Source organism: Macaca mulatta, chromosome 18 (assembly GCF_049350105.2).
Source record: "Macaca mulatta isolate MMU2019108-1 chromosome 18, T2T-MMU8v2.0, whole genome shotgun sequence".
In the NCBI taxonomy this organism is placed as follows: Eukaryota; Metazoa; Chordata; class Mammalia; order Primates; family Cercopithecidae; genus Macaca; species Macaca mulatta.
The window spans coordinates 24,947,873-24,970,945 of NC_133423.1; the positions used below are offsets into that span (position 1 = coordinate 24,947,873).

At 38.7% G+C, this 23,073-nt stretch overlaps 2 long non-coding RNA genes across 2 annotated transcripts in view; one reads left to right on the forward strand and one right to left on the reverse strand.

Moving 5' to 3' along the window:
- The window catches only part of LOC144336476 (uncharacterized), a 180,870-nt gene that overhangs the window by 146,142 nt on the left and 11,655 nt on the right, over positions 1-23,073 (forward strand). The window contains exons 7-8 of the long non-coding RNA XR_013408325.1: positions 10,559-11,695; positions 14,091-14,145. This is a non-coding gene — a long non-coding RNA (uncharacterized LOC144336476). The remainder of the gene's footprint in view (positions 1-10,558; positions 11,696-14,090; positions 14,146-23,073) is intronic.
- Positions 1-23,073, reverse strand: part of LOC114673800 (uncharacterized) — a 142,495-nt gene that overhangs the window by 13,444 nt on the left and 105,978 nt on the right. The gene's annotated exons all lie outside the window — the stretch shown is intronic.

Genomic DNA, 23,073 nt, shown 5'->3' on the forward strand with positions numbered 1-23,073 from the left:
TTTGTGATCACATAATTAATATACATGAGGTTAATAAGCAAATGGCAAGGAAGACTGTATGTTTCGGCAACATTTACCTCAATCAATCCTCTGTGATGGGAATGTTTTTTGCAGGGCTTACTAAAGTTCACTGGATGATTGAAATAATAAGGAGTTAGGGGAATAACTAGGATATATGCAAAATATGTAAAAAACAAAGGAAAACCAGGGAGGTTGAGACAGGATTGTTGTCCTTCCTTGGACCTGGTCTCATTAAAGTCCTCCTCAGACAATATTTTCTCAGAACTTTGGATAAGAATTGCATTACTGGCTTCTTTTTGAAGGTAATGGTTATTTTCAACATTTTATGCAACTGAATGATAAATGACAAGAACTTTAAATGAAATCTTCGCATGCTACAAAACTGAGCGCTGTGTGAGGGGCTAGGTTGGGAACAGCCCGGCAGACGCTTCTTTTCTTGCTTCCCTTTTTTTCTTTTTTCTTTTTATCAATTTAACAAATGTTTGTTTTCAATTTGTTTTTGACAATGGACTTATTAAACTCTTTTACCTAGTTAAGATTTATGAAAAGTGTTTCTCTCCCCACTTATCTCATTTATAGAATTTGTAATTTGCATAATGGTAAGACGGGCATTTTCATTCCTGCCTTTCAAGCACCTCCATTCTAATTTTCATGGTAATAGTAAGTGCACTTAACAACAATGGTTCATTGATCCAGCATGTCTCCTACCTGCCCTGGAGCAACTGGGCAATTGTTAACTATAGAAGCCACAAAACAGATAACCCAATCGACCATTTGTGCAAAAGCGCTGCCTATAATGGTTTCAATAATAATTAATATGCAGGATAGCTAGTCCTGTCACACACCATTTCAGACTAGAATTGCATCTGTCAGTCCAAATCCTGACTCCATTCGAGGCATCCAGCACCGAATCTAGTTAGACAGCTAACTGAATTAAAACAAAAATCTACAGATGCATGATAAATGCACAGGATGCTATGTCACACATGAATGACTCCTGCGCAGGCCAAATGACAGATGTATTTCCGCGACTCCAGGCCAGGCTCCAGCACAAACCACTCTTCATTTATCAATAATTGGGCCTTAATTTCATTTGGCAGTGGTGGAGCAGCATGCTCAGCTTCCTCTCCAATAGACGAACACTAATTAGACTTTTTTGGGGGGATGGGCACCAATCTTTTGGTTTTATTTCAAATACTCAACCATCAGCAAAGTTAGAACTGTCCTTTGGAAGCAAGGGGTCTGTTTCAACCACAGCTCATTATGAGTCATAATATCTTGCAATGGGAACTCTTCAAGTATTAATGTTCCATTTCAATAAAGATGAGAAACATAGGAGATGCCATGTGGAAAAAGAAACATGGGGAAGGATTGTGGTTACACACTAAGTCTCTTAAAGTACTTGCTAACTCTTCTTACTTATTGAAGAGTTTTGCTTTGCCTTTTACGTTAATGTGTATGTTTGAGGGAGAAAGAGAAAGAGAGAGCGAAAGACAGAGAGATTCAGACATAGACAGTTGGAGTGGCAACGCAAACAGGAAAACTGCAGAACAATTTTTAAACTTTTAATTGTAAAAGGAGAAAACTATTAGGATTGTTTTCTCAGGTTATCATATTAATTTCCAGACCAGCTTTTTGTGGTTGCTTTAACATTAGATAAATCATTGTAATAATTAGTAAAATGTCTAATCAATTACTAAAACGAAAAGGCCTCCCAAAGGAATTCCAATCATGTGTACAACAAAACAAACAAAGTCTACCTTGAATCATATAAACCGGCCCCAGATTTACCAAAAATACATGAAAATATCCACATATTGCCCACTTTCCTCCTTAAATCTACATTATGGGGATTCATGTTCCCTCCCTCAGTGCCTACAGAGACGAAGTGTTCATTTGTTCCTCTATTTAAGCAGGAGGAAAATTGGCATGGCAGATTGTGTACTGCGGTTTTGCCCATGGGTGGATCTTTCTCCATTTAAGGAGCTGTGGCTAGTTGCTCATTTGGGCTTAGAACTAGCTATGCTTTTCAGGTTCTCTTGAGCTTCTTGCCTCTCCTTCCAAATCCTGTCCCAGAATGAGTGATAAAGGGGTGCTCTGCTTGTCCTTCAACTCCCACACACAAACTTACTTTCAGCAGGGCACCCTATTGATCCACTCTTGGGATCTTGCTGTTCTCTGCCACTCAGACACTCTTCAGTGTCACATTTTTTATTCTTTATTGGCGTAGGTGAAGGCAGTGATGTTGTCCTGAGGACTGATTGCTATGCCCAGATGATCTGTTGAAGTTGGCTGCCTGATCCAACATACAGCATAATTGAAGAGGACTAGGAACAGAATCCGTTCCCGTTTCACCCCAGTAACTATGCCAAATTCAACAGAGAGCTCTCCATATGGTCTAACACAAGTGAGGTAATGTGTATATTATGCCATAATAAATGAAGTCTCATAGGTTTCAATGGCTCATAGTAGCTATCAGGAATTTTTCCTAGCAACTCATGGGAAACTGAGCAGCATGCCATAAATGGGAAAGCCATAAATAATTTTGCAACTCAGCCACCAGGGCTGTGGTGAAATGCTGTGCTTGCATTATCAACTCTAAACACTGACAGACATGTGAGCATGTCTGCCATTTTGTAAGCAGGCTCCCCTGACGAACAGAGGAGTACTGAACGATTGGCAGTATACTTGGAAGAGATCCGGAGACTTAAGGAGTTATAAAGACTGTGGTCTGGATATCGTGCTACTTATAATTTCAGAGTAAAAAGATTTGTACAGACTGTTGGCACTTGTACTTCTTAGGAGATATTTAATGAGAAAGATAAAACAGAGTACTCATGGGGTCTATTGTATTATTCAAAACATGCTTTGACCCTACCTCATTGACATTAGGCTTGGCCATGTGATGTGGCTGGTCAATGAAATGTGAGTGGAAGTGTCACATGCCAATTCCCAGCATGAGCTTTAAAAGCCACTGTGTGATTCTGCCATGTTCTTTCTGCCATGAGACCAATAATATACCAGATAGGGGCTGCTGTATCAATCTGGGTCCTGGAATGAAGACATGTAAAGCAGAGCTGTAGCCAACCTGTAATGATGATGTAACAAGAGAAGAATTAAACTGTTATTGCTGTTAGCCACAAAGATTAGGGGATAATTTATTACTGCAGAATAATTTAAGATGGCTAATATAAATCATAGCTCATGTTTAAGATAATATGGATTCTGACTACTTTAACATAGGCACTGGCAATCCAGTATTCTGAACAAGTAATGATAAGAGGGTTGGTCTTTAGCTTCTGCTAGTTTCTGCTACTCTTGACTCTTCCACTTGCACATGCTTCCTTGAACTGACCTACAGAAGTTTGCAACAAGCGTTCATCTGCCATTACTCTTGCATTTAAAGCTACTGGTATATAGCTTTTCTCCTACCTGTTTGACCACCTATGCATGCTTCCAGTACTTGCTTAGCAGTCTTTTTCCCTCCTGACTCCCATAAGGAAAGGATGCAGAGACCTAATATGAAGGATTTGCTGACTTACACAATAATACATGAATAGAGCATGGTGATAGTATGGTCGTTGCTATGTCTGAATGTGTGTGTTCCCCTAAATTCATATGTTGAAATCTTAATCGCCAAGGTGAAGTTATCAAGAGGTAAGGCTTTGGGAAGTGACTAGGTTATGAGGGGAAAGTACTAATCCCTTGTAAAAGAGATTCCAGAAGCTGCCTTGCCCTTCCCCCATGTGAGGCAACAGCAAGCCACCATCTACAAAGTTCTTACCAGATACTGAATCTGCCAGTGCTTTGGACTTCCCTGGCTCCAGAACTGTTAGCAATAAATTTTTGTTGCTTATAAATTACTTGGTCTATGGTATTTTGTTACAGCAACCAAATGGACTAAGACAATCAAATTGAGCTCACAATCTGTCATGGCCAGAAGGGATCAAGTTGATTGTCCAAAATCCCTTCTGAAAATGTAGGCCTGGGTATAACAGAAATGGGCAGAGGTTCCTGGAACTTAGGATAGGGTTAAGGGTATTGCTGAGTTGGCTAAAGATCTACAGCAGATAGAACCATGGCTTGGGACTCTATCTAGGGATTAAACCAAGCACCTATTTAAACACACTGAGCAGAGGGGTGAAGTTCAGGTATGAAACAGTAACTAGAGACCAGAGGCCAGAAGGAGCTGGAAAAGGGTTCCAAGAGAGTTTCCCAGGGACTCTCCAGTCTTGACCCCAGGGCATTGTGTAATCATGGCTTTGCCCTTGGGTGCGGAAGTTTCTGTTAAGAACACGGAGCCAGTTCAGGCCCTAATCAGTCCAGCATGTTTACATGTTTACATAAACAAATCTTTCTCAGCCCTTGGATCAGTGATGGTAGTTGTGGTCAGTCTCCAGAAAAGGTGAGTCCAAAAAGAAGAAAGCTAAACCTTTGTGTGTCATCTGATTAATCTCAAGGTGAGGGACCTCTGCCTCCAGGGTGCTGCTTAGAGGCATGCAACTATTGGCTATTTCTTGAGCCAGGGCTTGTTTTTATACAGTGGACTTAGAGAAGTAAGGACAATATAACTTCGGATTTTCCTAGAGCTCATTGAATTGGTTTTGTGTGGTGTATGTGTGCATGTGTGTGTATGTGTGTGTGTGTGTATGTGTGTGTAAATGTAAGTTCTGCTTGCTTTTTATTTTTAAATTTATCTTTAAGTATCAGTGGTGATGGTATTTGGTGATTTCTTCAAGTTTAATATTCTTAAATGGTATAACAAAAAAAAATAGCAATTACAAATGAGTCTGATTTTTTTAAGCTTTACTGGCATGTGAAGTCTAATGTCTGGGAAACACTGAGCCACACTGATATGGTTTGGTTGTAACCCCACCCAAATCTCATCTTGAATTGTAGTTCCCATAATCCTTATGTGTCATGGGAGGAACCTGGAGGGAGGTAATTGAAGCATGGGGGCAGCCCATGCTGCTTTTCTCCTGATAGTGAATTCATTCTCAAAAGATCTGATGGTTTTATAAGGGGCCTTCCCCACTTTTGCTCAGCACTCTTCTCTCCTACCACCATGTGAAAAAGGACATGTTTCCTTCCCCTTCTGCCATGATTGTAAGTTTCCTGATGCCTTCCCAGCCCTGTGGAACTGTGAGTCTATTAAAATAATCTCTTTCATTTGTAAATTGCCCAGTCTCAGATATGTCTTTATTAGCAGTGTGAGAACAGGTTAATACAGTAAATTGGTGCCACAGAGAATGGGGCCCTGCTGTTAAGATATATAAGATATATTCTACAAAAATGTGGAAGAGACTTTGGAACTGGGTAACAGGCAGAGGTTGGAACAGTTTAGAGGGCTCAAAAGAAGACAGAAAAATGTGGGAAAGTTTGGAATTCCTAGAGATTTGGAGGGCTCAGAAGACAGGAAGATGCAGGAAAGTTTAGAACTTCCTAGAGACTTGTTGAATGGCTTGGACCAAAATGCTGATGATAATATGGACAACAAAATCAAGGCTGAGGTGGTCTCAGATAAAGATGAGAAACTTGTTGGGAACTGGAGTAAAGGTCACTCTTGCTGTGCAAAGGGACTGGCAGCATTTTGCCCCTGCCCTAGAGATCTGTGGAACTTTGAACTTGAGGGAGATGATTTAGGGCATCTGGCAGAAGAAATTTCTAAGTGGCAAAGTGTTAAAGAGGAAGCAGAGAATAAAAGTTCAGAAAATTTGCAGCTTGACATGTGATAGAAAAGAAAAGCCCATTTTCTTGAGAGAAATTCAAGCCAGCTGCAGAAGTTTGTGTCAGTAATGAGGAGCTAAATGTTAATCACCAAGATAATGGGGAAAATGTCTCCAGGGCATGTCAGACACCTTCATAGCAGCCCCTTCCATCACAGGCCTGGAGACCTAGGAGGAAAAAATGCTTTTGTGTACTGGACCTAGGGCCCCTCTGCTCTGTGCAGCCTCAGGACATGGAGACCCGTGTCCCTGCTGCTTCAGATTCAGCTATGGCTAAAAGGGGCCAACATACAGCTGAGGCCATTGCTTCAGAGAGTGCAAGCCCCAAGTCTTGGCAACTTCCATGTGGTGTTGGTCCTGCAGGAATTGAGGTTTGCGAACTTCTGCCTAGATTTCAGAGGATGTATGGAAATGCCTGGATGTCCAGGCAGAAGTTTGCCACAGGGACAGAGCCCTGGTGAAGAACCTCTGCAAGGGCAGTGCAGAAGAGAAATGTGGGGTTGGAGGCCCTACAGAGAGTTCCCACTGGGGTACTGCTGAGTGGAGCTGTGAGAATAGAGCCAACATCCTCCAGGCTCCAGAACGGTAGATCCACTGACAGCTTGTACCATAAGCCTAGAAAAGTTGCAGGCACTCAACACCAGCCCATGAAAGAAGCTGGGAGAGGGGCTGTAATCTGCAAAGGCAAAGGGCCAGAGCTTCCCAAGGCCATGGGAGCCCACCTCTTGCATCAGGGTGCCCTGGATGTGAGACATGGAGTCAAAGTTACATTCTGTAACTTTAAGGTTTAATGACTGCTCCACTGGATTTTAGACTTGGATAGGTCCTGTAGCCCCTTTGTTTTGGCCAATGTCTCCCATTTGGAATGGGTGTATTTACCTAATGCCTGTATCTCCATTGTATCTAGGAAGTAACTAACTTGCTTTCAATTTTACAGGCTTAGAGGCAGAAGGAATTTGCCTTGTCTCAGATGAGACTTTGGACTTGGACTTTTGGGTTAATGCTGGAATGAGTTAAGACTTTGAGGACTGTTAGGAAGGTATGACTGTGTCTTCAAATATGAGGACAGGAGATTTGGGAGGGGCCAGGGTGGAATATTATTGGGCTGTGTCCCCAACCAAATCTCACTTTGAATTTTAGTTCCCATAATCCCCATGTGTCATGGGAGGGACCTGGTGGGAGGTAATTGAATCATGGGGACAGTTGCCTCATGTGACTGTTCTCATGATAGTGAGTTCTGATGAGATCAGATGGTTTTATGAGGAACTTTTCCTCCTTTTGCTCAGCACTTTTCTCTCCTCCTGCCCCATGAGGAAGGATGTGTTTGTTTCCCCTTCTGCCATGATTGTAAGTTTCCTGAGGCCTGCCCAGCCCTGTGGAACTGTGAATCTATTAAACGTCTTTCCTTTATAAATTACTCAGTCTTGGGTATTTTTTCATAGCAGTGTGAAAAGGACTAATACACACACTATCCCAAGGTTTTAGCTGGATGACTTTCCTGGTGACAGGACATCTAAGAGAGCTCCTGAGATTTACTGTAGATACAAGTTCACCTAGGAATTGGGAAGATGAAGGTTATGGGGAAGATGAAGTCTTTTCTCTTTTTCCTGCCTCAAGACCCTCATAGTTGGGAAGATTCAGAACACTCAAACTCATTTTATTTGGGCTTTCAAGGTCTCTGAGAAATGAAAGATTTCCACTGAAGACTTTGAAAATGGTCTATGGCTTTTCTAAAAAAAAATGAGAAAAAATAAGTTTATAGAAGTCACTGAACATTGTGAAAGCAGAAGTCTATGTTATTGGAGTGGCTTTACCTTCATCAAAGGTAGACCAGCCTGTGCAAGGCTGAAGGATGTATATTGCTGTCTTCAGCCACCTTACTGTGCACCTCTTGCCATTGTCTGGGTAGAGCTTCTTCCCAGGCTCTCAATGACCCATATTGTGTACATCTTCTTAGGAACATCTTTTAGGTTACAATTCTTTGTTGTTAGCAACAGAAAATAACTGTGACTACTTCTAAATGAAAGAAATTTAATTGATGGATAAGGTATGGGGTAGTTCCTAAGATAAAAAAAAATATGGAGAAAATAGACCTTGGAATGAGGAGTAGCTCTAGAGATCTAAGTGGCAGGAACTAAGGGACAGTCTTTTCAATATGCCACCTCTGGGATGAATCATCAATAGCAATAATTTTTTAAAAGTATTGTCACGCGGCTTAATGTTCAAATTCCAGAAAGAGGTTTATATGCTGGCTAATGTTATTTGCCCATTCCTGACCTGATGAGGGCAGAACATCTCAGTTTACAGTTTCACTAGGAGTATTTGCAGTGGGGGAGGGGAAGTCCCCAAAAGGGGGACAGTGGGGTTGTTACCAGAGGGCCAAGGATTGATTCTGGATGAGCAGAACAGATCTCTACTTTAGTCTCCAAAGAAACCTTTCTTCTCTGCATTCCAAACTTAAGCCTCAACGTGCCCCCAAAACAACTGATGCTCATCAAGATGATATCTTAGCTATAAACCCATAAGCTCACAGGCCTGAGGAGCACTTGCCGTGATAGCAAAACTAACATCTTAACTTAAAAATTATTTCATAGCAAAAATTGATTCTGCCTAAGGGTAAGGCCAATTCTGCATGGCAGGTGGAATTGCCTTGGGTTTTCTCATGAAGAAATTTAATAAATCAGATTGATGACCTTAAGGCAAACCTTTGAATGTTAATGTGAAACAAAATTCTGGTTTCTTATCTTGTTACCACTCCCAAATCATTCACCAAGCTGAATAATTTAACTAGCCAAATAAATGTTGCTAAGGCTCATTAGGGCTCTTAACATTTGGGTCAGATAAATCAAGGGAAAAAAAGTCCTTTTGGAAGACTCTGTAGTGATATTTAACTGTTTAAGACAATATTCTGAATGTTACTAGTGTTATCTGAAAGCTAACATAGCTTTGTATTTCGTATGACTGAATAAACGCTCCACAAATTATACTATATAACCCAGATCAACATATGTAGCAAACCTGGTCCTAAATTTAACCATAACAGAGGATTTCTGAAGGAAATACAATTCTTGTACTGAAAGAGTCTTTTCCATCTCATTCAGTTTTAGATTATTTAAGAATACTTGGATTTCACATTATTTTATAATATTTTGTGCACTGTCACCAAAAAAATCTTAATGAGATTTTAGTGCCATAGGCCTTTATTGTCTGTTTTTTTGTACACATGGCCAATTTAATTTTCAGCGTAGTAGAAAGAAAATTTTTTCACATTGCAAAGGGGAAAACAGCTTGTTAGAATTGGATGCATGACTTTTACAAACGGAAGTAGGTGCCTTGTTTAAATGTATTATAATAGAATATGGTAATAGATTAATTAGTTCTGGATTTTCCAGCAAATTATTTTGTACTCACCATTCCTCCTACAGGTCCCATAAGATTTTAACAGAAGTTAAAACATGTAGTGATAACCTTTGCCTTCTGTGCCCGTGATACTCATCTGCTCTCTCTCCTATTGATTACCTCACCAACCTGTCAACTTGGATGACTTGTGCAAAAGACAAACATGCTAACAGCCAGCAAGCAGGCAGGAAGGTAGGGGAGAGGGGCTGTTAGCAGGAAGACTACCCCTGTCCCCAACAATCAATTGAATTCTTCTTAGTTCTGTTCTCAGGGTGTGTGGTTTGAGCTTGGAATGATTTACTTACAGTCTGCTCAGAAATACAGAGTCATATGGAAAAGCGGATGCACATTGGATGAACAAAGATTTCCAAAGTATTCTATCTTGGAATTACAAAAGAATGGGGGAGGAAGGGGATTGTGTCTTTGCAAAGCTAAAGGCCTACAGACATTCACTACCATCCTTCCTCTTCCCATCGTCTTAGCCATTTCAGTGTTTCCAAAAGTAGTACAAATACCCAAGATTTGAGAGTCAGACCCATCTTAGTTTAGTCCCTGCCATTTTATGACCTGGCCTCGTGGGATGCTCTGGGCCAATGGCCCAAATTCTCTCAGTCTGAGTTTCCTTGCAGTGGAACTGTGAGGTGAAGTGAGACAATATATCAGAAGCATTTGGTCTACATAAAGTGTTCCTTTAGCAGTTTTAAAATTAGCTACCGTTTAATGACAGCCCATGTGTCCCAGACACTTTATATGCACTAATTCCAGATAGTATCCACAGAAAGAATTCTCATCACCATTTATCGTACAGCACACTAAAGTTTAGAGAGGCTGAATAATTTGGAATTTGAACTCAAATCTTTGGACTCCAAAGCCTATGCTCTCTACTAGGTTATACATTACTTTTTCTTATAAAGAATTAGAGCCAGTCTGTTCAAGTCCTATGCCCCCACACCCAAATTGGGAGTGTCTAAAAACATTCAAATTCAACATTCTCTAATGGGAAAAAAAATCAAGAAAAGGCACACATAATACCATAGTATATTCTGGCTGAATTACATTTGAAGACTTTGGCTTCAAAGGGGCCCTTCCATGACACTATTAGAAAGATCATGCTGTCTTTTTATACCTAGCACTTTTACTGTCTTCAATCATGAAATTAGATATTATTTAATAGTTAAAGATATGATAATTTAATAATAAAATTTGAGACTCCAAAATTTAACCATGAAAGCAAATTGGAATTCCAGAAAACTATACCAATTATCAACATTTCAGAAATATTCTCTTTGTCATCTTAGTAATAATAACCTTTATAAAATCATTGTTCTAATGTAGAAACAGGCAATTCACGACTTCTACCAGAAATACTCATATTGTTTTAGTACCAGGTATATTCTACTCCTGTTTCTTAGAACTTTGGGAAATTATTCAAGAAGAGAGGCATGGTGGTATGCTGGAAAGTCTGCTGGGCTTAAAAGTAGGCAACCCAGGCTCTAGTTTCTGTTCTCATTGATGAGTTCCCTGACTTCAGGTGAGTCACAGCTTCTCTGGACTTTCATGGCCTTTTGCAAAGTGAGTCTGATCATTTCTAGGATCTTTTCCAGCCCTGAGATTGTACAACCTGCAATAGCTAATAGATATGGGAAAGTGGCTCATGCAGTTGTTTTATTAACTCCACAGGCAACAACGTGCCTCATATTTAGCCATCAAGGGCAAATATGAAGGGATGGGAAGCACTCTCTTCACTGCCCATTTGCAAGCAGAATGACTCCTCCCTTGATTGTCTGGTGTTTGTATAGTCTCTCACAGAGCCCAGCACATGTGGGCACTCTGTAAACGGCCATTGAGAACTGCCAGGTCTGTGGCTGCTACAGACTACAATGATATGATAATGGTGTTGATGATCATGATGATGATGGGCTGGTGTATTGAGGCACAGACCCAAGGAAGGCTAATGAGAATGTTTCTAGGGAAGCTTCCTGCATGTCACTCTTTTTCCCTCTACTTCCTCTAGGTTCATCTTCCTTGACAAATAGGGAGCCAGGGCTATAATAACGGGAAGGAAGTCATCATGTGATTCTACCTAGAAATGCAGGCATCAATTTGAAATGTTTTTCTCTTGTAGCTCTGGAATTTGGCTCCTTGGATTAGAGGTGGCAAATACCATGGGTTAAACAATGCCATTTTGAGCTCTTTTAGTACTGAATGATGCAACATATACCATATTCTACCCTCTTAAAGAAGGAGTATATCAGCTATGTGCCTGATATAGTTTGGCTCTGTGTCCCCACCCAAATCTCATCTTGTTCCTCCCATAATTCCCAGGTGTTGTGGGAGGGACCTGGTGGGAGATGATTGAATCACAGGGGCTTGTCTTTCCCATGCTGTTCTTCTGATAGTAAATGGGTCTCACAAGATCTGATGGTTTTTGAAAACAGGAGTTTCTCTGCATGAGCTCTCTCTTTGCCTGCTGCCATCCACTTAAGATGTGACTTGCTCCTCCATCGCCTTCTGCCATGATTGTGAGGCCTCCCCAGCCACGTGGAATTGTGAGTCCCATTAAACTTCTTTCTTTTGTAAATTGCTCAGTCTTGGGTATGTCTTTATAAGCAGCGTGAAAATGGACTGATACAGCGCCAAACACCATGTTAGGCATTTTCACGTGTATTCTTCTCATTTAATTTTTATAAAACCCTGTAAAATAAGATTTATTATTATTAAAGTACAGTTGGGGAAATTGGGGGTCAGTGGAGTGATATTCACAGACCCATCAAGATTGTTAATGGCTTGGGAAGGGATTAACCCTGCTCGTCTGATACAGTCCTTTCCATCTTCCTCTAGAGCGTCTACCCCTTTGTTTTCTTGGGGAATGGCATATTCTGGATGAGTCTGAACCTAATATTTTTTAAACCTTGATTACTGCAAGATCAAAAAGGAAGATTCACAGTTTAAGGCTCGTTTCAGTTTCTCCAGAGGCAGAGATCTGAATTAACCTTTAGGGTAACTGCTCTTTGGTTTGCAGGGAAATCATTTGATAGGCATTTTTGTCCATCAAAAGTAAAATTGAAAGGTCTTACTCTTCACACATATTGTGTAAAAGATAGGTTTTATGTTTTTGTTTTGTTTTGTTTGGTGGGTAGAATTGCATCTCTATGGATCATAATTCTTTCTGGAAAGGTGTTTTCTAAATATTAGTTTTTTCTTGGGAGATGTATATTCTTTTCTAAACACTCCCCATCTGATAGTTACTAGAAGGCTGTAGTTGTGAGATGGAAGCATATATTTACCAATTTATATTACAGTGGAGGCACTGTCCTTGCTGAGATGCCTGGAAGCAACCCTTGCTGTTCTGCTAAAGTCCTTCTGCGGTGTTTTGGAATCCAAAATAACCTAGATTTAGGGTTATGTATTGATGTCATATATTATTCTGTTCCAGTGGATTGTGCTAAAGGGAAATGCACCCCACCAAAATAAACAAATGAATTAATTTAAAAACAGCAAAATTCAGCAAAAAACAGAATCCCAAAAACACTCCCTGGGGATCCTTAGAAACATGTGGAGGAGGGGTCCTGTGCATCCTTTGGTGAGGTATAGTGGAAGTTCAGTCTAGTATGACTTGGGCATCAAAGGAAGTGTGACCTCACATGACACCTGGGACGGGTAGGTAATACTTGGAATCAGTTGTTTCCTGACAACTTCATGTTAGGAAATAATGTATTCATTTTTATCCTTAGGAGACTTGTACTTAAACTGTTTCTGCATATTTTTGCCTCCAAAGTAAAATGGAGGCTTATTCCCATTAAAGATTGTGTACTCTTTTTCCTGTGTCCCTCACACAATGAGTGTTAATAACTGCCTTTGAACTGTAATTGAAAGAAGAAATTTCACCAGATTAAGATTTAGATGCAAAGGTTTTGAATGTTTTTTCACTTTCACATCCCAAATAAATTAATGGTAGGACCAGAAAACCATTTCTTAACTCACGTAGATCCCTCCGTTTGTTTTTTGCTCTCACTTAACAAGTCCAAAAAATATTTTTCATGACTCTTGTCATCTATTTGCTGCTAAATTGCTTTGCCTAGTTACATAGAGCAATGATTGTGAGCAATCTCTGTGGTTTTGAAGTAAACTATATTTATAGTAAAACCACTATGCATTTTTACAAGTTATTCTATAACTCATTATCAGGCCAATTTTCAATGTTCTCATAGATACTAAGACAAAAGACATGGTATAATTTTCATTACTGCAGCGTATTTTATTAGAAAGTCTCTACTCTCTCAAGCCTTTTAAAAATAATAATAATAATAAAGAAAACCTATCAACCAAATAATAGTGAATAGGCTGAGTCCAAAAACCAAGTCTCCCAAATTTCCAGTTCTGGAGCAGACTACCACTTGTGCAATACACTTAGAAGCTTTTTCATAATAAATACATTAAAGGCATAAATTATAAAAATGCTTATTACAATTGGTGGTGACAACAATATTGCTTTGGATACAAATAGTCTAATTTATTGCCCTATAAACCTTAGCCATCGATTCTGGTTAGGAAAAGAGTCCTCACCTGTGTTCTTATTGGTTCATATTTGCTTATTAATGCTGAGAGAATATTTACTCCTTATATAACCATTCAGTAACATGCTCAGTAAAATGGCATTTGCAAGTTCTCCTTTGTTCACAAATTTCCATCTTCATAGCTAATTTTCTAAAATGATTACAGATAAAAACCATTTTAAGAACTTCTTTCAGTACCTCAGAAATATGTAAAGAAAAGAAGAATCAACATATATTGAGGACCTACAATGCACTAGGCACTGAGATCTACAATATCATCTCAACTGATTGTCCTCCATTAATTTATTAGAAAAATAATGGCAGCAAATAGCAAATGTGATGTACAATAATTTAAATGCTCTTACTCTCAGTGGTTTCTCCTTTGCAGTAGCTCAGGATAGCAACCAGACCTGAGATTCTTTTCAACTTATACGCTATTGATGGTGAGTGCAAATGAAAATCTCAGCTTACAAACCAAAGGTTTTAGCCCTAAGCCCAAATATGTTATAACAAATATACCGTCAAGAAAGAGTCTCTGAAAAGGGATTTTCTCCTCAAAATGGGAAAATAGGTTTTCGTACCCAGACTCCAGACTCATTCAAAACTGATGGTACTTATACTAAAGTGGGAGGATTTCAACTTGGAATCTGGAGTTGCTAACATGATTTTGTTGTACTTTTAAGAGGGCTTTTGGAGAAGCTCATAGAGTTTCTTAGATATCAACAATGTGGTTTAGATACAGTTTTGGAAGAAGTCCGTGTAAATTAATCAAACCCATGTGGAATAAATCTTTAAAAAATACATATATAAGATTTAATAACTGATTTGAAGCAACTTAAAATATTAGGGAAAAGGTCTGTGACCATTCTTTCCAGGCTATCTGTCCAATTTTGAGAATTTAAAATCAGATTTGAAATTTAATAAAAACTCTTAAAATTGGCTCACAATCTTGCCAAAAATTTTTTCTTTCTTTCTCTTTCTTTCCCTTTCTCTCTCTTTCCTTCTTTCTTTCTTTCTTTCTTTCTTTCTTTCTTTCTTTCTTTCTTTCTTTCTTTCTTTCTCTCTCTCTCTCTTTCTTTCCTTCTTTCTCTCTTTCTCTCTTTTTTTCTTTCTTTTGATGGAATTTCGCTCTGTCACCCAAGCTGGCGAGAAGTGGCACAATCTCAGCTCACTGCAACATCTGCCCCCAAGGTTCAAGCAATTCTCCTGCCTCAGTCTCCTGAGTAGCTGGGATTACAGGTGCACGCCACCACACCTGGCTAATTTTTGTATTTTTAGTAGAGACAGGGTTTTGCCATGTTGGCCAGGCTGGTCTCGAACTCCTGACCTCAGGTGATCCACCCATCTAGGCCTCCCAAAGTGCTAGGATTACTGGCGTGAGCCACTGAGCTAGACTTTGCTGCTCTTAGGACAATTTTAGCCCTCCATCATCTTGAACAGAACTCCACTCAATAAATCATCATGACTAGGCATGGTCATTCCTCTAATCCCAACCTCTAATCCCAGCACTTTGGTTGGCCAAGGCAGGCAGATGACTTGAGGCCAGGAGTTAGAGACCAGTCTGGTTAACATGGCAAAAACGTGCCTCTACTAAAAGTACAAAAATTAGCCAGGCATGCTGGCGCACACCTGTAATCCCAGCTACTTGGGAAGCTGAGGCACTAGAATTGCTTGAACTCAAAAGTCGAAGGTTGCAGTGATCCAAGATGGCACCACTGCACTCCAGTCGGGGGACAGAGCAAGACTGTGTCTCTAATTAGTTAATTAATCAAGTCAAATTTGTCACAGAAGTTGCTTTATATAATGCATGCTTTCAGGAAACCTACAGAATAATAGCTTCACATTTGAAGCTGAAGTATATCAGGAAAAAGTGATTAACAAGATCCTCTCCATCCTATGCCATACTATATACAAAAATTAACTCAAAATGGATATTCAACTTAAATATAAGTGTAAAAACTACAAAACTTTTAAAAGGGAACATAGGAGTAATCCTTCCTGACCTTGGATTAAGTAATGGTTTCTCAGATATGATACAAATAAGTGGCAAAAGAAAAAAGTAGATAAAGTGAACTTTGTGAAAACTAAAAACTTTTGTGTTTCAATGGATACATTAAAAAGGTTAAAAGACAACCCACAGAATGGGAGAAAATGTTTGCAATTTGTATAACTAATAAGACTTGTGTCCAGCATACATAGAGAACTTATACCATGCAACAATAAAAAGACAATCCAATTTAAAAAAATGGGCAAAGGATTTGAATAAACATTTCTCCAAAGAAGATATACAAATGGCCAATAAACACATGAAAAAATGTTCAAAATCATTAGTCATTAAGGAAATGCAAATCAATACCACAATGAGATACCACTCCACACCTTCTAGAATGCCTAAAATCAAAAAGACAGATAATAACAAGTAATGATGAGGATGTAGAGAAATTGGAAACCTCATACTCCTGGTGGGAATGTGAAACGATGCAGCCATGTTGGAAAGTGAGCTTGCAGTACCTGGAAATATTAAAACACAGAGTTATGTGGCCTAGCAATTCCAGTTCTAGGTATATAAACAATAGAACCGATGACACATGTTCACACAAAAACCTGCACATGAATGTTCACAGCAGCATTATTCATAATAGTCCCAGAGTGAAAACCCAAATGTTCATGAATTGATGAATGTACAGACAAAATATATTGTATCCTTACAATATAATATTATTTAGCAATAAAATGTAGTGAAGTACCAATAAATGCTACATCATGAATGGAACTTGGAAATATACTAAGTGAAAGAAGCCTGTCACAAATTCCACATGTTAGATGATTCCATTTATATGAAGTGCCCAGATGGGCAACTCCATAGAAAGTACAGTGGTGGCTTTTATGAAATAAGGATGGGGAGAATTGGGAGTGGTTGCTTATGGGTATGGGTTTATATTGGTAATTCAAGCTGCTGTAACAAAATACCAAAAACTGAGTGACTTAACAAACAAAAATTTTTTTCTTACAGTGCTGAAGGCTAGGAAGTCCAAAATCAAGGGGCCAACTGATTTGATTACTGGTGAGGGCTCTCTTCCTAGCTTGCAGATGGATGCCTTCTCACTGCATGCTCACATAGCCTTTCCTCAGTGGTGCCTGTGCATGGAAAGAGAGAGAAAGATCTCACTCTCTTCCTCTTTTTATAAGGCTTCCAGTCCTATGGGATTAGGACTCCACTCTTATGATCTCATTTAATCTTATTACCTCTTAAAAATGCTAGCTTCAAATAATATCACACTGTGGATTAGGGCTTCAAAATGTGAAATTTGGGGAGATGTAAGTATTCAGCATTTGCATATTTGCAAATAACTCTATTATTTGTATTATTATTTGCATAACAGGATTTGTTTTGGGTGCTGCTAAAGATTTTTAAAAATTAGATAGTGGTAATACTTGCACAACATAGTAAATATCTAAAAATCCCTTAATTATATACTTTGAATGGTAAATTTTAGGGTATAGGAATTTTACCCCAATAAAGCTATTATTAAACAAATAAAAAACAAACAAGACCATCTTGAAACAAATAGTTCTTTCTATATTGTATATTATTGAGGGTGGTGGGTCCACAGGTTTATACAAATAGCAGCTTTTTGCAAAACTGTCCCTCCCTTCCAATAGTAAAAGGCAATCATTCTGGACTTTTTTGTTGTTTCTTTTTATGATGGGGGAGTTATCCATAAAGCTTAAGATGCTTTATGAGTAGACTTGTTGTTTGTTCATTTTATTATAATCCCTTTGACATTTCTGCTAAAGAATACTTGCTCCAGGGCAAGTGTGTAGGTTCAGTATTTTTAGCTTCTAATGACCTCAGAGTTGTTCCTTATGCTTCTAGGTTCCACGCTTGTGTATGTGTTAGCCATGGAGACTGGCCATGTATACACACTTTCAAGGAATTACCTCAGAAGGAAACACTTGAGCAGCAATCGTCAGATGGGAGTGGGAGCATTTAACATGTTGCTATTGGGATAAATGTTGGATTCCTCATTACTGGACATCCTCTTTGAACATTTGCATGCTTCCCATATGCCTGATATACTTGAGCCTTGAAAATATCTTTGGTTTGTTTTGGGCTTGTTCTATAGGTCATCGTTAGATCAGCAGGTGCATGTATTAATAAATCCCAACCAATTTATTATGCATCTGCATTTCTGACTCATATAGATGACCTAAGTATGCACAGGCTTTCCTGAACACTCATACCCTTGCTCTGATGAGTCTTCTAACTCCATGCTTGGGGACTTATTCAAAAAAGATATCTTCATAGATAAAGAATAACTTGATTTATTTCATTACCTACTAGTAGCTAATGTCTGTAAATAAATTTAGACTAAACTGATCATTTCAGCATCTAGTTAGGGTTTCCTAAGATTTCACATACTGTGGTTTTGTCTCATATTACACTGGATTTGGGAGGTCTTCCTAGAAGGAATAATGCTTAAATGCAGTTTTGAGGGAGAATATGCCTGGAGATTTCCAGGCCGAACAGTAAGTGGAGGCCACTCTAGGAAGAGGAAATTGCATGTGCATGTAAAGTTTGGAGACAGTAAAGGGCATAAATGGAAATCAAAGAAGGCATTAGAGGAATCATGCAGATTCCATTGGAAGGGCCAACAAGAGTCATGGCAAAAAAGTACTTGACTTTGCCCAAATAATAGACACTCTGCTTTGAAATCAATGGAGTACCATTTGAGGATTTTTAACTGGAAAATGACATAATTAAGGGATTTTTCCCTCTGTTAAGTGTCATTTTGCTTTCAGAGTCCACCTTAATGACATATGGACTGGGTGAGGATTACACTGAAGGTGGACGAATACGAAGGCTACAGACATTATGAGGAGAGTTCTCTTAATTCAAGTGAAAGGCAATGAGAACAATAGTGAGGACATGGGAAGTGGAATGGAAATTATTCAGTGTGTTCAAGAAATAGGAGTAGAATCAACTGGGCCACAGAAGCAAATGAAAGAGAAGAAAGAATTAAGTGTAATTTCCAGAGGTCTCCCAATCAGGAAGCTGAATAAAAAAAGAGTGTTTGGGGAGAAAGTAAGTTCAGTTGTTGATATGTTGTATCCAAAGTGTTCAGTAGGCAGTTGGAGACATAATTCTGAGCTTTAGTAACATGTCTCATTAGAAATATGTATTTGACTTGGGTGCGGTTGCTCTCAGCACTTTAGGAGGCTGAGGTGGGAGGACTGCTTGAGCTTAGGAGTTCGAGATCAGCCTGGGAAATACAGTGAGACCTTGTCTCTGCCAAAAATTCAAAAACATCAGCCAGGTATGGTGGTGCCTACCTGTAGTCCCAGCTACTTGGGAGCCTGAGGCAGGAAGATCGCTTGAGCCTGGAAGACCAAGGCTGCAGTGAGCCATGATCATGCCACAGCATTTCAGCCTGGGCGACAGAGCAAGACTCTGTCTCAAAAAATAAAATATAAATATATATTCAAGACCTGTTCACATATTTAAGATATTGGAGTAAATGAAGAATCCCAGGGAATGTTAATAGGTGAGACCTAGGAAAGGGGAAGAGAGATGAGAGAAAAGCCAAAGGAGGCTGAAAAAGTATTGTCAGAAATGTCGAAAACAAAAGGAGACAGCATAGAATAGAAGCAAGAGAGAGTGGTGCCCTCAAAGCCAAGAGAACAGAGAGTGCCAAGCGGAGACAATGAGTGTAACCTGCTCTATCAGGAAATGGAGGGCTCAGTCAGATAAGGAAGTAAATACAGTAGACAGGAAGTGAAGGGAATGGTTTTGCTTGGTTGGTCAGTTTGTTCTTTGAAGAGACTTTTGTATATGCATAGGCTGAAAGGAAGAGATAAGAGAGGTTAAAGACAGTATCTAGTTGAGAAGAAAAGATGAAAAAATAGCATATCCTTAAAGAGCAATACAAAATAAGTCAATATATAACAAATGCTTTATGGACTGTGTTGATGTGGAAGATTATGATGGCCTCCAATGATTAAAAGTTTCAGGAAGGCACAAAGCATAGGCAACCCTACTGAGGATGGACTGTACACCTCTTCATTTCTATCTCCAAATGAAGTGGCTTTGGAGGTAGTCATGCTGCGTCTTTCTTGGGTTGATTCTCCATTCTTATTTACAGTCATGTTGATGTGATAATAGTATTACCTAAGAGGAAGGCTTACTGTAAGGAAAAAATAGTTTAGAGCAACTAGAAGAGTGCCAGTTAGCACTTGAAGTACATTGGGCTGCTTTTTTTATTGCCAGGTTTCCAACCAATAAGACATTGGTTGTAAGCCAGTCAAGTTCACAGCATGACCACCATCTCCCCTCCATTTTCCACCAGTATTTCTATGATGAATTGTATGTCTGGGCAATGTGGAGGTGCTCTCCTCAAGGCTATTTTAAGAATTGTTCTTATAACATGGTTCATCAGGTATTAAACTACGTAGAATAAATATAAGGAATTTTTCTTGCATGAAGTTTTTTCTCTAGTGGCTGTCAGCTTGGTGAAGAACATCATAAATCACCCTGACAGCTGTAGTGGCTGGTCCAGAGTAGTTCTGCCAAAATGGAGAGTTAGAAATTCACAGAATATTGTCTCATTTCTACTCCTTGCACTAATTGTACCCAGACTGGTTAATGACATATATCCAAGGAATAGCAAAGTAAGGAAATCGAGGTTATGCTGACAAAGATATAGAATCCATTTCTGAATGCTGATGGGGCTAGGAAAGCTAATGTAATGGGAGGTGCTAATATGATAAAAACAGTCAAATGATCAAAAATAGTTCCTACTAAATAGCATTGATATAACACATTATAGAACATGTTCATACACCATAATTCTTATGTTTTGCGTATTAAATCTGCATCAGGTATTTTTCCCTGTGATACAAAATGAGAAACTGAAGACTACTCAGGTTTCCTCAGGCAAGGAGTGGGCCCAGACTACACACCAGTCTTCTGCCCCAATCCCATCTCCCTGCTTTGGACCACATTATAACTATTGCTTTCTTGATTTGTCTCCAAAAAGAACACTCTTTTCTGATGGTTTCTGCCAGAGTATAAATGTGGTCCTTCCTTCATTGAAATACTAATAATAGCTCACATTTACTTGGAACTTAAATTATACCATGCTTTGCTCTAAGGTCTTTATATTAAATCTCTGAGGTAAGTACTATGATAATTCCTATACTAGGAATGATAAATCTGAGGCATTGAAAGGTTAAGAAACTGTCTTGAGGTCACATACCTAGTAAGTAGTGGAGGTGATGAATGCCAAGCCCTGTGCCAAATGCTTTTACATGGATTATTTCATTTAATTTTGACCAAAATCCACATTACTACGCTGCTAGGTATTCACATTCTCCCTGTTTTTCGTAGGTGCAAAAGATGTAGTTTAGAGATATGTATTATAATAAAACCTGAATCAGGTCACTTATGTGTTAGTATAAAACAAGTTTCTGTCCACCTGGAGCTAATAATGAAACCTAAACAGGCAACTTAAATAGTATAATAAAGACATTAGGGACTCTACATAATGAATGACTGAGATCATTGTATCTGACACATTTAACTTCTGAAATATTTCATTCAGATTTTATTTTGGAAGCAATTTCTCAATGAAACAATTCCTTCATTGCTAACATACTATATGGATTATTCTTTGTGTTTTCGTTTTGTTTTTTTTGAGGCAGGGTCTGGCTCTGTTGCCCAGGTTGGAGTGCAGTGGCACAATCTCAGCTCGATGCAGCCTCCACCTCCCAGGCTTAGGTCATCCTCTACCCCTAGCCTCCCAAGTAGCTGGTACTACAGGCATGCACCACCACACTGGCTAATTTTTGTATTTTTAGTGGAGATGGGGTTTTGCCATGTTGACTGGGCTGGTCTTAAACTCCTGGGCTCAAATGATTCACCTGCTTCAGCCTCCCAAAGTACTGAGATTACAGGTGTGAGCCACTGTGGCCGATGTGCATGGCTTATTCTTGATAAGCTAGTTTTATAAACTCCAGTTGTATTGCTAAAAGATAAGACCATATAGATGACCAATCCTGGCTTTTACTGCTATATTCAGCAGATTCTTACCTTCTGCCTCTGATATGAAGACTGCTAGTTATTCTTCATAGTCTGTTGTGGGCTTGAAAATCAGTCAAACATTTCAAAATTGTGGTTAAAGACCAAATAGGCACTTATAAACCTCAGGAACATACACATAAATAGAATATATTTTTTAAACCTACAATTAACTACTAGTAAAATTATAAACTAGATGTCTCCAGAAGACAAGAGCAAATTTAAAATGTATTTATACTAATAGAAGAGAGAGAAAGTAGGGAAATCAAAATATCAGAAATTGTTCATTCATTTAATATTTATTTGTTGAGTGTCTCCAATGAGACAATCACTCTTATGGTGGCAAACACACAAATAATTCAACACTTGAAAGTGGATTGAATTTCCTAATGAAAGGCATAATATTCATGTTGTAATAAAAATAAAATCCAATTATATTCTTTCCACCAAAGACACACACAAAGCAAAATAGCTTGGGTACATTGGAAATTAAAGGAAAGCTGAGAAACTCCCAAGCAAAGGCTAAGAAAAAGAGAGTCAGAGTGGAAATGTCAGACTTAAAGGAGAAAAGTCACAGAATAAGAATAATAGGGTAACTTTATACTGATAAAAATTATACTTTTTATATTAGGTATATGAGTCATAAACCATTATATATCAAATAATACTTTATCAAGAAGCATACATGAAACACAGTTGTATTCTTCCTCCTTACCCTTAGAGGTTTCCATCAAGAATTGACCGCATTACACATTCCCATAAGATTATAATAATAAAGCTGAAAAACATTGTAGTCGTTATAGTGTCATGGTGCAACACCTTACCCACGTGACCATGGTGATGCTGGTAAAAATAAACCTACTGCACTGCCAGTTGTGTAAAAGCACAGCATATACAATTATATACAATACATAATACTTGATAATGATACTAATTAGATCACTGGTTTACATATTTGCTATATTATATTTTAATCTTTATTTTAGAGATGGCAGCTCCATGCATGCTTTTGCTGCTGAAGACCCAGTAGGACAAGATGTGGAGGTGGAGGTAGAAAACAGTGATACTGGTGATCCTGACTCTGAGTAGACTTTGGCTAATGTGTGTGTTTGTGTCCCAGTCTTTAACAAAAAAAAAAAATTTTAAGTAAATAAATTTTTAAATAGAAAAATATGTAGAACAAGGATAAAAAGAAGTATTTTGCACAACTATACCATGTGTTTTTGTTTTAAGCTAAGTGTTATTACAAAAGAGTCAAAAATTAAAAAAATAAATAAATAAGTAGCCCTAATGC